Source organism: Leucopleurus acutus (assembly GCF_964270905.1).
Source record: "Leucopleurus acutus genome assembly, chromosome: 1".
NCBI classification, from domain to species: domain Eukaryota; kingdom Metazoa; phylum Chordata; class Mammalia; order Artiodactyla; family Delphinidae; genus Leucopleurus; species Leucopleurus acutus.
Window position 1 is genome coordinate 41,367,609 of NC_139142.1, and position 12,876 is coordinate 41,380,484.

Here is a 12,876-nt window from a genome sequence, read left to right on the forward strand (position 1 = left end):
AGAAAAATGAATCCCCACCCTGACTCTTGGTAGGCAGGCGTAGGAAGTTTTAGGAAGGGGGTGCCTTGGGAAGGAGATTGTTCTGTTAGTGGTTCTAAGAGTAATGGTGGGTAAGAATGTGAGGGGAGAGAGAGAAAGTAGCTAGTAAGTTACTGAACAATTTACAGTGTTGTGTTTGTCTTTAAATTTGAGGCTATACAACTGGTCAGTGATAGAACTAGGACTTGAACCTCAGAACCCCATATTCCCTTCTCTACCCTCTGTTGCCCCCATAAAGATCAATAGATAGAGAAACTAAGGATGAGAAGTTGTGGTACTATCATCATCATCATCATCACCACCACCATCAACATCATCACCATCTACTGGTTTTATTTCGTACTTTATGTAGAACAACTTCCTGGGCACTAAGGCTATTAACGGGTAGAAATCACATTACCTGCCTTAAGAGGGCATACAGACTAATCGAAGACTTTGTGCTTTATAAAAATGGGCCATAATCAGGACTCTTTAGTTTACCTGTAAGGAAGAAAAGGTGCAGCATTTTCAGAAGTGGTTAGCAAAGAAGAGATGGATTTGGAAGCAAAAGACATGCAGATAAAGGCCGGGAACAAATCTGGTCCAGTTGTAAATACTTAGAGACAAAAATTAGCGCCTTGAATAAAAGATGTGAAAGAATGACTCAAATAAATATGACTTAGACCTTTCCTCATGGGTTTGTGGGAAAAGGAGAAAGAGAAGCTGTGCAATATTGGGATGTATTAAATATTGTTTAGACATAAAGGCCAGAATGTAATCCTTCATATCTCATTCTGCTCCCAGCTTGAGTATTTCATTTAAATTCCAATAACAAGTCATACTCAGCATAGTACATACATTAGCTCATTTAATCCTCAAAGCAACCCTCTAAGTAGTGGGTGGGTGGGGGGATGCTATTACTATCACACCACCCATTTTACAGATGAAAAAACTGAAGCAGGGCTTCCCTGGTGGTGCAGTGGTTGAGAGTCCGCCTGTTGATGCAGGGGACACGGGTTCGTGCCCTGGTCCGGGAAGATCCCACATCCTGCGGAGCGGCTGGGCCCGTGAGCCATGGCCGCTGAGCCTGCGCGTCCGGAGCCTGCGCTCCGCAACGGGAGAGGCCACAACAGTGAGAGGCCCGTGTACCGCAAAAAAAAAAAAAAAAAACCTGAAGCACACAGGGACTACGTGATTTGTCTAAGATCACACAGGAAGTAAGTTCTAGATGTAAGATTTGTCCCTAGCAGACTGGTGCCAGAAGTGTCATCTTAACCACTGCACGGTACTGCTTCTCTAATTTGTGAAAGCTAATGGGAAACCTGAAAAAAGCCTGGGAAGATAAAAACAACTATCAAAGGGATGGGAAATAGATATCATAAAACTTAAAAGAAAGGATTTGTTTAACTTGGAGAACAGCTATATAAGATGTGTGTTTTAAAAATATATGAAGAGATTTTGAGCAGTTATTTTCTCATATAAATCCCAGCCCTGGATGACTCCAATCATTGGCCTTCTCCATTCCTGCTCCAGGGTGGCTGAGCACAGCTGGAGAAAATTAGAGTCAGATCAATTGGTACCGTCTACACCTAGAATGCATAGCCTCCCCCTACCCTTCCACCCTGCCCGGCAGTCTGAACCTCTTCTCTTGTCAGCTCACTCTTTCTGCCCATTTTAGTGACCCTCAAACTTTCAACCAATTCTCCCCTTTTGGAAGATCACTTTTGCTCCTACTTCACAAAGAAAATAGAAGCCATCAGATACATAGACCCTCATATTTTAGCCATCAAATGTAACAAACTAAACTGAATTTATACCAGTTCTCAGCTCTGTCTTTCTAATAGTAAAGAAGCTGGTCCCCTCACCAGCCTCAAGACCCTCATGCTATCAGTTATCTCCTTTCTGTGGTATCCTTAGCCTTACCTGCTGAACCAAATCCTTCCCATGAGCTCTTAAGCATTCTTACTTAAAAGGAGAAAACAAAGCCTCGCCGATTTATTCATCCCTTTTCTCTCCCTGAGCTCCCGCCCTTCCACTAAACTTGTCAAAAGAATTGCCTACACTTTATCAGATCTAGATCCTGGTCCATAATGTTCATGGTGCAAGAAAGTCACTTATGCAACTCAATTTTTCCCCAATCCCCTATTCTGCCAGATGGCAGAAACTTAAGATGGGCTTAAATAAGCCCAGGCTCTATGGGCTTATTTAGCGCCAAGGCCCAGGTGAGCGTCAGTCTTCAGTGGTCAACTGTCTGTACTGAGGTACCCATCGATCTGTCTCTGGTCACATCCACAGCGGGCTGTATGAGTTATCCCCACACAGTCTGAGAGGACCCAGGCCTAACTCAGACAGCTTTAGAGCCCTTCTTTGGACACAGAAAGATTATTGCTCCATCTCAGCACCGATGGAGGGCTGTGGCAACCCCTATAATGCTGTCTCATTATTTTCTCATATAAATCCCAGCCCTGGATGACCCCAGTCATTGGCCTTCTCCATTCCTGCTCCAGGGTGGCTGAGCACAGCTGGAGAAAATTAGGCACCTCAGGCTGTTTTTTAAATTAGTTTTTAATTTTTTTTTTTTTTTTTTTTTTGCGGTTCGCGGGCCTCTCACTGTTGTGGCCTCTCCCGTTGCAGAGCGCAGGCTCCGGACGCGCAGGCTCAGCGGCCATGGCTCACGGGCCCAGCTGCTCCGCGGCATGTGGGGTCGTCCCGGACCAGGGCACGAACCTGTGTCCCCTGCATCGGCAGGCAGACTCTCAACCACTGCGCCACCAGGGAAGCCCCAGTTTTTAATATTTTGGATTACTTGAAAATTTTTAGTATTGTTGGGTCAGTAAATCAAAATAATACATAAAGTATATGTTGGGGGTTCTACTTATGGAATGGCAATGAGGAGCTCTGTGACCTGCTCCCCAGTGTAGCTGGTGAAAATTATTTAAAAAGCAGCCATTTGAAGCGTCTGGAAATTGTAAGAGTAAAACCATGCATAATGGTTGGTCAAATTCATTTCATCTGTCTTCACTAATCAAGGTCATTTTAAGACTCCAAGCAGCACATGGCCTAAACAATAAGATGTCTGCCTGAGTTAGTTTCCAAGAACTTGGAGTCAGCTGCATCTAGTTTGAGCTGGGCTGATTAAGGCTGGATAGGATTGCCAGCCCTCCAACTGGGCAGGCATGAATGTCCTCTCTGTGACCTTTTGACGTCAGAGGGCTGAAAACTCCACCCTCCGATGGTGCTAAGCGCCTCCACGTTTGAACTGAAGAGGCCTGTAGTTAGTTACACCTGCTCAGAAGGACCGTTACAGCACCTTTTTCCAATCACCTTTCCCTACACTCCCCACGCCTCAGACCGCCCCGCTTCTTTATTCGTTATCCCATAAATACCCGTGCCCTTGCCTTTGGGGAGGTGCGTTTGCGATTCGTTCTTCCGCGTCATTGCTTGACGGCTATGAGAATAAACCCTCTGCTACACAGCTCAGTGTCTCAGCGTTTCGCTTCCTGTGCGTTGGGCAAGATGAACCTGGTTCAGTAACAAGAGCATACAGCAAATGAAGAAATAGTTATGCAAGAAAGTCTGCTATAACTCAGTAAGAACAGCAAGCGTGGGTAGAATTTGAATTATAACCCGCTCCTTCTCTCAGCTCATTGTGACAGAAACTCCACTTCAGGTGAGTACCGCCAAGAACCCAGGGCTCCCTCTTTCCCCAGTTCCCAGTCCAGCACTGTGGTGCTTCCCGGGAGGAGCAGGTACTGAGAACTTCTCATCTTTCCAGCTACATGTTGCAGAGACTAAATCCCAGGTGATTGCGGCCATAGAGATTGGGAGTTCTCTTCTTCCGCCTGGTCCCCATTCACAGGGTGGGTGCTTAACCTCAGTACAGCATGCTGGGAATACTGGGACTGTGATTGCCCCCACCCAGCTTGTGGTAGAGCAGAGCCTCCATGCTAGGAAAGACTAAGAAGCTGCGAAGATTAGAGGCTACTGTCCCCACCACTGCCTTGCTCCTAAAGCGGGGTATTACTCCAAAAACAGCAGGCACCCCAAAGAAGAAGACCACTCTCTTCCCCCAGCCTCAGAGCAGTGGTCAGGTGTTTTGATCAGTGGTGTGGACAGGCCTTTAAACAGAGAGTCCTGAAGGTTCTCCCTGAGGAACTATATTTGAAACAGAGTGTGGGGAATTTCAAATCTAAGGGCATTTTTAGAAACAGTACATTTTTGTGTAAACAAAATTTGGGGGCCTGATACCTTCTTTTTTTTTTTTTTTTTTGCGGTACGCAGGCCTCTCATTGTCGTGGCCTCTCCGTTGCGGAGCACAGGCTCCGGACGCACAGGCTCCGGACGCACAGGCTCAGCGGCCATGGCTCACGGGCCCAGCCGCTCCGCGGCCTGTGGGATCTTCCCGGACCGGGGCACGAACCCATGTCCCCTGCATTGGCAGGCGGACTCCCAACCACTGCACCACCAGGGAAGCCCTTGATATCTTCTTGAGAGATACAAACTAAACCGTAGGTCAGCTAGTTTACCAGAGAGAATCAGGGAAAGATATGTAAAAAATATATCATTTGTTGAGCAATTTCACTTCTTCCAAAGTAGTTTATAGAAATATTCACAAATATGGGCAGAGATTTAGGGATGATTATCACTGTGTTATCACTGAGAATAATCAAAACACCCAATGATAAATGGTTAAATAAATGAAACATTTATACAAAGAAATTTTATGTTGTCATTGTGAACTGCTTTGTACACATTTTAATAAGCTGGGAAAATCCTCATAATTTTAACTTAAGCAAAATTGTGAACTGAATGTTCAGTGTAACACCTCCTTTTTTAATGAATGCACACACACAGAAAAAGACTAGACATAAATATATCAGTGTTAACAGTGGTGATAGCATTGTTCCATAGTTCTGGTTATACTTGTACTAGTTTCATAGGGATGCCATTAAACAAAGTACCACAAGCTAGGTGGCTTCAAACAACAGAGACTTATTGTCTCCTAGTTCCTGGAAGCTAGAAGCCTGAAACCAAGGTGTTGGCAGGGCTGTGTGCCCTCTGACGTCTGTAGAGGGAGCACTTCCTTGCCTCCTTCTAGCTGCTGGTGGTTTGCTGGCACTCTGGCATTCTTTGGCTTGCAGCTGCATCCCTCTAATCCTATTTTCAAATGGCATTCTACTTGTATGTCTGATATAACATCATCTTCCCACCGTGTTAATCTATGTGCTCAAGCTACCCTCTTAAAAGAACACCAATCGTATTGCATTAGTGCCCACCCAAATGACCTAATCTTAACATGATTACATCTGAAAAGACTCTATAAGGTGATGTTTACAGGTACCAAGGGTGAGGTCTTCAACACATCTTTTTAGGGGGACACAATTCAACCCACAACAGTACTGTACTACATTTTCCAAATCTCCTGCAATAATTACATACTCATTATCAGGAGTGGCTAAGGGATCCAGCTTAGGGGTCATACTAACCTGATGTAAAGCTAACCTCCACCACTTAACAGCTGTTTGACAGTGAGCAAGTTAACCTCACAATATTTCCATTTCCCCATGTGTAAAAGAAGGAGAATAATAATACCTACTTTAGAGGATAGTATATATGATGCATTTAACATTGTGCCCTATCCTTAGCCAGGCATTTACTGTGAATATTTACTACTATGGCTGAAAGAATAATAGACTAATGCTATATAGAAATAGAATGAGGATTGAAAAGAAGCAATTAGAAGGTAATTAGTGGCTGTAATGAGCTGTTTTAGGAGCCATGCTGTAACAGACACCAGGTACCTTAGTGGTTAGGAACTGAGAAATTGAAGGTAGCAAATAGAGGCCAGTCTCTTATGGACTCGGGCTATAGAAAGCAGAGGAAGACAGCTAGAGGAAACAATGGAATTAAGTATGTTTTATATTACTAGGGATAACTAGCACGTATTTAAAAATAAAGGGAAGTATTGGGGTTGGCCAAAAAGTTCGTTTGTCTTTTTTCTGTAGATGGCTCTAGTAGCACTTAGTTGTCTTTAACTTCATTCGAAACAGTTTTGTTAGATTGTGTTGTGACAGCTGTCATATCCGTGTGCATTAAAAAAAACTTACCAAAATTGGTGAATTTTTGTGTAGTTGTTTTAATATTGAAGATGGAAGAAAAGCAACATTTTTGGCACATTATGCTTTACTATTTCAAGAGAGGTTAAAAACGCAACTGAAATGCAAAAAAAGATTTGTGCAATGTATGGAGAAGGTGCTGACTGATCGAACGTGTCAAAAGTGGTTTGCCAAATTTCGTGGTGGAGTTTTCTCGCTGGACGATGCTCCACGGTCGGGTAGAGCAGTTGAAGTTGATAGTGATCACATCGAGACATTAATTTGAGAACAATCAACGTTATACCATGCAAGAGATAGCCGACATACTCAAAATATGCAAATCAAGCGTTGAAAATCATTTGCACCAGCTTGGTTATGTTCATCGCTTTGATGTTTGGGTTCCACATAAGTTAAGTGAAAGAAAAACGTTGACTGTATTTCCGCATGCGATTCTCTACTGAATCGTAATGAAAATGTTCCGTTTTTAAAACAAATTGCAATGAGCGATGAAAAGTGGATACTGTATAATAATGTGGAACAGAAGAGATCGTGGGGCAAGCGAAATGAACCACCACCAACCACGCCAAAGGTCAGTCTTTATCCAAAGAAAGTGTTTTTGTGTATATGGTGGGATTGGAAGGGAATCCTCTATTATGAGCTCCTTCCAGAAAACCAAACGATTAATTCCAACAAATACTGCTCCCAGTTAGACCAACTGAAAGCAGCACTTGATGAAAAGCTTCTGGAATTAGCCAACAGAAAACGCATAATCTTCCATCAGGATAACGCAAGACCGCATGTTTCTTTGATGACCAGGAAAAAGCTGTTACAACTTGGCTGGGAAGTTCCGATTCATCCACCGTATTCACCAGACATTGCACCTTTGGATTTCCATTTATTTCGGTCTTTACAAAATTCTCTTAATGGAAAAAATTTAATTCCCTGGAAGACTGTAAAAGGTACCTGGAACAGTTCCTTTCTCAAAAAGATAAAAAGTTTGGGAAAGATGGAATTATGATGAAGTTGCCTGAAAAATGGCAGAAGGTAGTGGGACAAAATGGTGAATACCTTATTGAACAAAGTTCAAGATGTCTTTTATTTTTACTTAAAAACCGAAGGCACTTTATGGCCAACCCAATATATGGATAAAGAGAAAATGAAGATAAAATAGCAGTGAAAGTTGAAGTCAGGCATTGAGAGGGGTAGGTCGTCAATCTTCTGGATAATATAAGTATTTAATATACTATCCAGAAATTTGAGTATCTATTAAGGATTTTTAAGGCATATTTTTGTCTTATCATTTTTTTAAACTCTGAAAGCTTACCACCCTTAAAAAAAGATTTAACTATTTTAGAGCAGTTTTATGTTCACAGTAAAATTGAGAGACAGGTAGAGAGATTTCCTGTATACCCCTTATCGCCACATGTTTGGAGCCTTCTCCATTATCCACCTGTATCCTCCACCAGATTTGTTACAATCAATGAACCTACATTCATACATCATAGTCATTCAAAGTCCACGGTTTATATTAGGGTTCACTCTTGGTGTTGTACATTCTGTGGGTTTGGACAAGTATATCTTGACATGTATTCATCATTATGGTATCCTACAGAGTAGTTTCACTGCCCTAAAAATCCTGTGCTCCACCTATTCATCCCCCAACCACCAACCTCTGGCAAGCAGTGCCTTTTTACTGTCCCCGTGCTTTTGTCTTTTCAAGAATGTCGTATAGTTGGAATCATACAGTATGTAGCTTTTTCAGATTAACTTCTTTCACTTAGCAATCTGCATTTAGGGTTCCTCCACGTCTTTTCATGGCTTTATACACTCATTTATTTTTTGCACTGAATAATATTCCATTGTCTGGATGTACCATGGTTTATTTTTCCATTCACCTACTGGAAGACATCTTGGTTGCTTCTATATTTTGTAAATAATGAATAAAGCTGCTATAAGCATCCATGAGCAGTTTTTTTATGGGCACATAAGTTTCCAACTCATTTGGGTAAATACCAAGGAGCAAGACTGCTGAATTGTACGTTTAGAGTACAATTAGTTTAGTGAGAAACTGCCAAACTCTCTTCCAAAAAGGATGTTTCATTTTGTATTCCCACCAGCAATGAATGAGAGTTCCGGTTGCTCCACATCCTCATCAGCGTCAGCATTTGGTGTCGTCCGTGTTTGGGGTTTTGGCCATTCTAACAGGTATGTACTTGTATCTCATTGTTTTAATTTGCTTTTCCCTGATGACCAATGATGTATAGCATCTTTTCATATGCTTATTTGCCATCTGGATATCTCCTTTGTGTCTGTCCAGGTCTTTGGCCCATTTTCTGAAATGGGTTGTTCATTTTCTTATTGACTTTTAAAAGTTCTTTGTATATTTTGGATAACAGCCTTTAATCAGATGTGTCTTTGCAAATATTTTCTCCTAGTTTGTGGTTCGTCTCTTGATCTTTTCAATATTTTAAAAATGCATTAATCTAACAGTTTTAAGGCTATGATGAAAAGAGAGAGTTGCTATTATCATTAGGAATATTACCCTTTCCTAAGGGACATTTTAGAAATTGTGTGGGGGGATTTTTGGTGTCATAATGTCACTGGCATTTATTGAGTGGTATCTAAGAATGCTAAATGTCCTACAAAACATATGAGAATACTGCCTGAGGCAGAGTTGTCCCACATCCCATACAATTATCAAATATCCCACCAAACATTGAAATAGCTGACATCTATGAATCATTATGTAATTTTAGAACTTTAATCCATTCTTCATAGAAATAGTTTTTAAACATGGTTTTATATACCCTGAAAAGTTTATTTAAATACAACTCTTTTATAAATAAAAAAAATGTGTATTTGTTTTAGATTTTTATCAAGCAGTATTCACCATTTTTAAAAGTTTCATCACAATTTGCTACATTTCTTGAGATAATGGGTCATGAAGAAAGCACTCTTGTATCTGTCTACACTCGTAGCTATTGTAATCACTGATTCTACATTTAGGTGTAAGCATCTAACTACTTCATTGTTTACTTTGCAATAAACTACTTGCCACACAATAATAGACGAATGCTTGATAATTTGCCAAGAGAAGAATCTGGTACAAAAGGGTACATACTATATGACCCCATATGAAGTTCTAAAATAGGAAAAATATATAGTAGAAAAAAATAGAATTTCTAGTTCTGAGAGTTCCCACATGTTCATTCACCATATCCACCTTTTCCTTTAAGCCCTGAATCATATTTGTAACAGGTGTTTTTAAAGTTCTTATCTGGTATTTCAAACATCTGGGCTATACAAATTACTGCTTCTCCTGGATTATGGTTGGTATTTCCTTTTTTTCCCTTGTCTAGTTATCTTAGATTATATATTTTACATTGAGACAGTGCATTGTAGACAATGGATTTTGTGTTTTCCTTTAAAGGACATTTTACTTAAATTACCAGTGGGTCCTTTAGATCCTTTCAGACTTGGTTTTTAATCTTTGAGCCACTCTAGTTTTGGCCTTAGTCTCAGGATATGACTCTTGTTTGGGGGCATGATTTTCATTGCCAAGTTATAGTCTCTCTATTGCCTTAAATGAATGCCCAATGTTCTCCATGAAGTCTCTCCACTCTGGTCGGACTGTAACTCCATCACCCAGTCCAGTATGATTTCAGGTATCTGTATTCATACATCTCCCAGTTTTACCCTCTCCTAGTAGTCACCCTCTCCTAGGGCTCATGGCAATTTTTTTTCTATATATTTACACCCCAGTTCTGTAACAAAGATCTATGGGAGAACCCCCAGGCAGACTTCTGTCTCCCTCCATCACATAACTCCTTTTTCTCTAGTACTCTGGCCTGCAAATTCCAGTTTGTTCTGCTGCCTTGAACTCTGATCTCTACATTCTCAGCTTGGGAAGACCACCGTTCTCTACCTGGGCTCCATGTCCCAGTGCTAAAGTCTGAAAAATAGCCCTAGGCAGAAAGATTGAATACTTTATATAATACCTATGCATATAGGGCACTTAGCATGATGCCTGCCCAGAGAAAATGGTCAATAAATGCTATTTTTATTATGAAATCTATATTTAGTAAAATATAGCTACAAATTTCATTTTAGAAAAAAACTGTTATTAAAATATTTCGAGGGCTTCCTTGGTGGCACAGTGGTTGAGAATCCACCTGCCAGTGCAGGGTCCACGGGTTTGATCCCTGATCTGAGAAGATCCCTCATGCTGCAGAGCAGCTAAGCCCATACGCCACAACTACTGATCCCGTGCTCTAGAGCCCATGAGCCACAACTACTGAGCCTACGAGCCACAACTACGGATCCCACGTGCCACAACTACTGAAGCCCACGTGCCTAGAGCCCATGCTCTGCAACAAGAGAAGCCACCACAATGAGAAGCCTGCAAACCGCAATGAAGAGTAGCCCCTGCTAGCCACAACCAGAGAAAAGCCCACGTGCAGCAACAAAGACCCAATGTAGCCAGAAACAATAAATAAATAAATTAAAAAAAAATACTTCAAGTGATCTCATTTTTGGAAAACGAACTTGCATTGATAGCTGAAAAGATATTTATTAAAAATACTACTAAAATCTTTTACCAAACTATGATTATAGTGGTCTTCAGGTAAAGACATAATGGGATAAATTATTATAATGTATTTTTTAAATAAATGATAAAAAAACACAAAAGAGCACTGTTAGTGGTCTGCGAAGAGAGGGGGCAGGTCCCTCCACTTGGCCTTGGATGGAGTAAAATCATTTACCTATTTTTCATTGCAGTGGACCCTTGGGTTTTTGGGACTATTGGCTGGAAGTACTGTCTTCTCTGCCCAGTAGCCTCTGAGTGAGGCCTGAGTTACTGGCCTGGGCTCCTGAAAATATACCACCATAGGAGTACTTCTAAATTGTGTGTTTGAGTAGTTTAACTGAATTTTTCCCAGTTTTTTTCCTTAAACTGTAAGCCAGTCTTATCTTTTTTGTGTGTGTGTGGTACGCGGGCCTCTCACTGTTGTGGCCTCTCTCGTTGTGGAGCACAGGCTCTGGACGTGCAGGCTCAGCGGCCATGGCTCACAGGCCCAGCTGCTCCGCGGCATGTGGGATCTTCCCAGACTGGGGCACGAACCTGTGTCCCCTGCATCGGCAGGCGGACTCTCAACCACTGCACCACCAGGGAATACTGGTTACTGTTAGTACTCATACTGGTTACTGTTAGTACTCATACTGTTAGTACTCACTTGGATTCAGATAATTTTTTTATATCAGTACCCTGTTTTATCCTCTCCACATGAGTAAAGGAATAGAGGATGATCATATATCTTTACACCCTTGTCCCTGGGTGTTCCTCCTTCAGCTGGATCTCCCTGTATCATTGGTCAAGAAAGCACAAGCCACCAGAATCTAACAATTGTTATCATGTTTATTCAGGAAGTTTAGCTGGCTCATCTAGATGGCTAGCATCTCTCTCCCAAAGCATTGGGCTTTGTTAAATAAGGCTGCCTTTCCTCTCAGAGGAATATGCTGTCTAGTCAAAAGCAGAGAAATATCTCTACTAGATTAAGGCAAAACACACCCCTGACTAATATAATATGTTCTCAAGGATCCCACTATGTGGGCTACTTTGAAAGTCAGCAATTGTCAGTCACCTTGTTGTTTTCTCTCCAAAGAACCTAACAATCAATTTAACTAAAAAAAATACTGTTAACTCTGCTTTACCTTTAGCTACAAGGACTATAGACAAACCAAAGGAGAGATGGCAGAGTTCACCATTCCCTAGTAGTCATTCAGTGCCTGCAGATCTCTGCATGTCAGGGGTTCACAGGCAAATACATATTTTCTTGGGAGCACTACTGTATATGCTTCCACTGCGAGTGAGGAAAAAATTAAAATAACATTTTACCTGTGATTTGAAAGACTGAAGTACTATTAACTCACCACAAGGAGGCTCCATTATGAAGTACAACAACTTTCAAAGAGGAAAATACCAACCATTTTAAAAGCGGCACATCACAGTGCATTTAAATGCTTTAACATTCTTGTTGATTATGGTTTGGTTCTCATAAAAATAATGTATCCTCTTGGTGCTATGCAAATTTAAGGCAAATGTATCATGCGTTAGATCCATAATTTAAATTGAGGTGAGTGCATAGAATAAGACAGTCTTTTTGTGGGACAGAGAAAGTTAAAGGGTGGTAATAAAAAATATAAAAACAATTTGCTTCAGTTATTACATTTCATCCAGCAGTTGACACAAAGATTCAGCTTTCGCTTTCTAAGTCAAATAAGAAAGGTTATTAACCTTTGGCTAAAATTCTTTCCCTTTATATTACCTGTTTGGTAGCACCTCGGGCCATGATGTTATTTGTATTTATTTGTTTGTTTCTAAAAGGTTTTGTTTTTTTAACATCTTTAGTGGAGTATAATTGCTTTACATTGTTGTTAGTTGCTGCTGTATAACAAAGTGAATCAGCTATATGTATACATATATCCCCATATCTCCTCCCTCTTGCGTCTCCTTCCCACCCTCCCTATCCCACCCCTCTAGGTGGTCACAAAGCACCAAGCTGATCTCCCTGTGCTATGTAGCTGCTTCCCACTAGCTATCTATCTTACATTTGGTAGTGTATATATATCAGTGCCACTCTCACTTCGTCTCAGCTTACACTTCCCTCTCCCTGTGTCCTCAAGTACATTCTCTACGTCTGCATCTTTATTCCTGTCCTGCCCCTAGGTTCTTCAGAACCATTTTTTTTTGGATTCCATATCT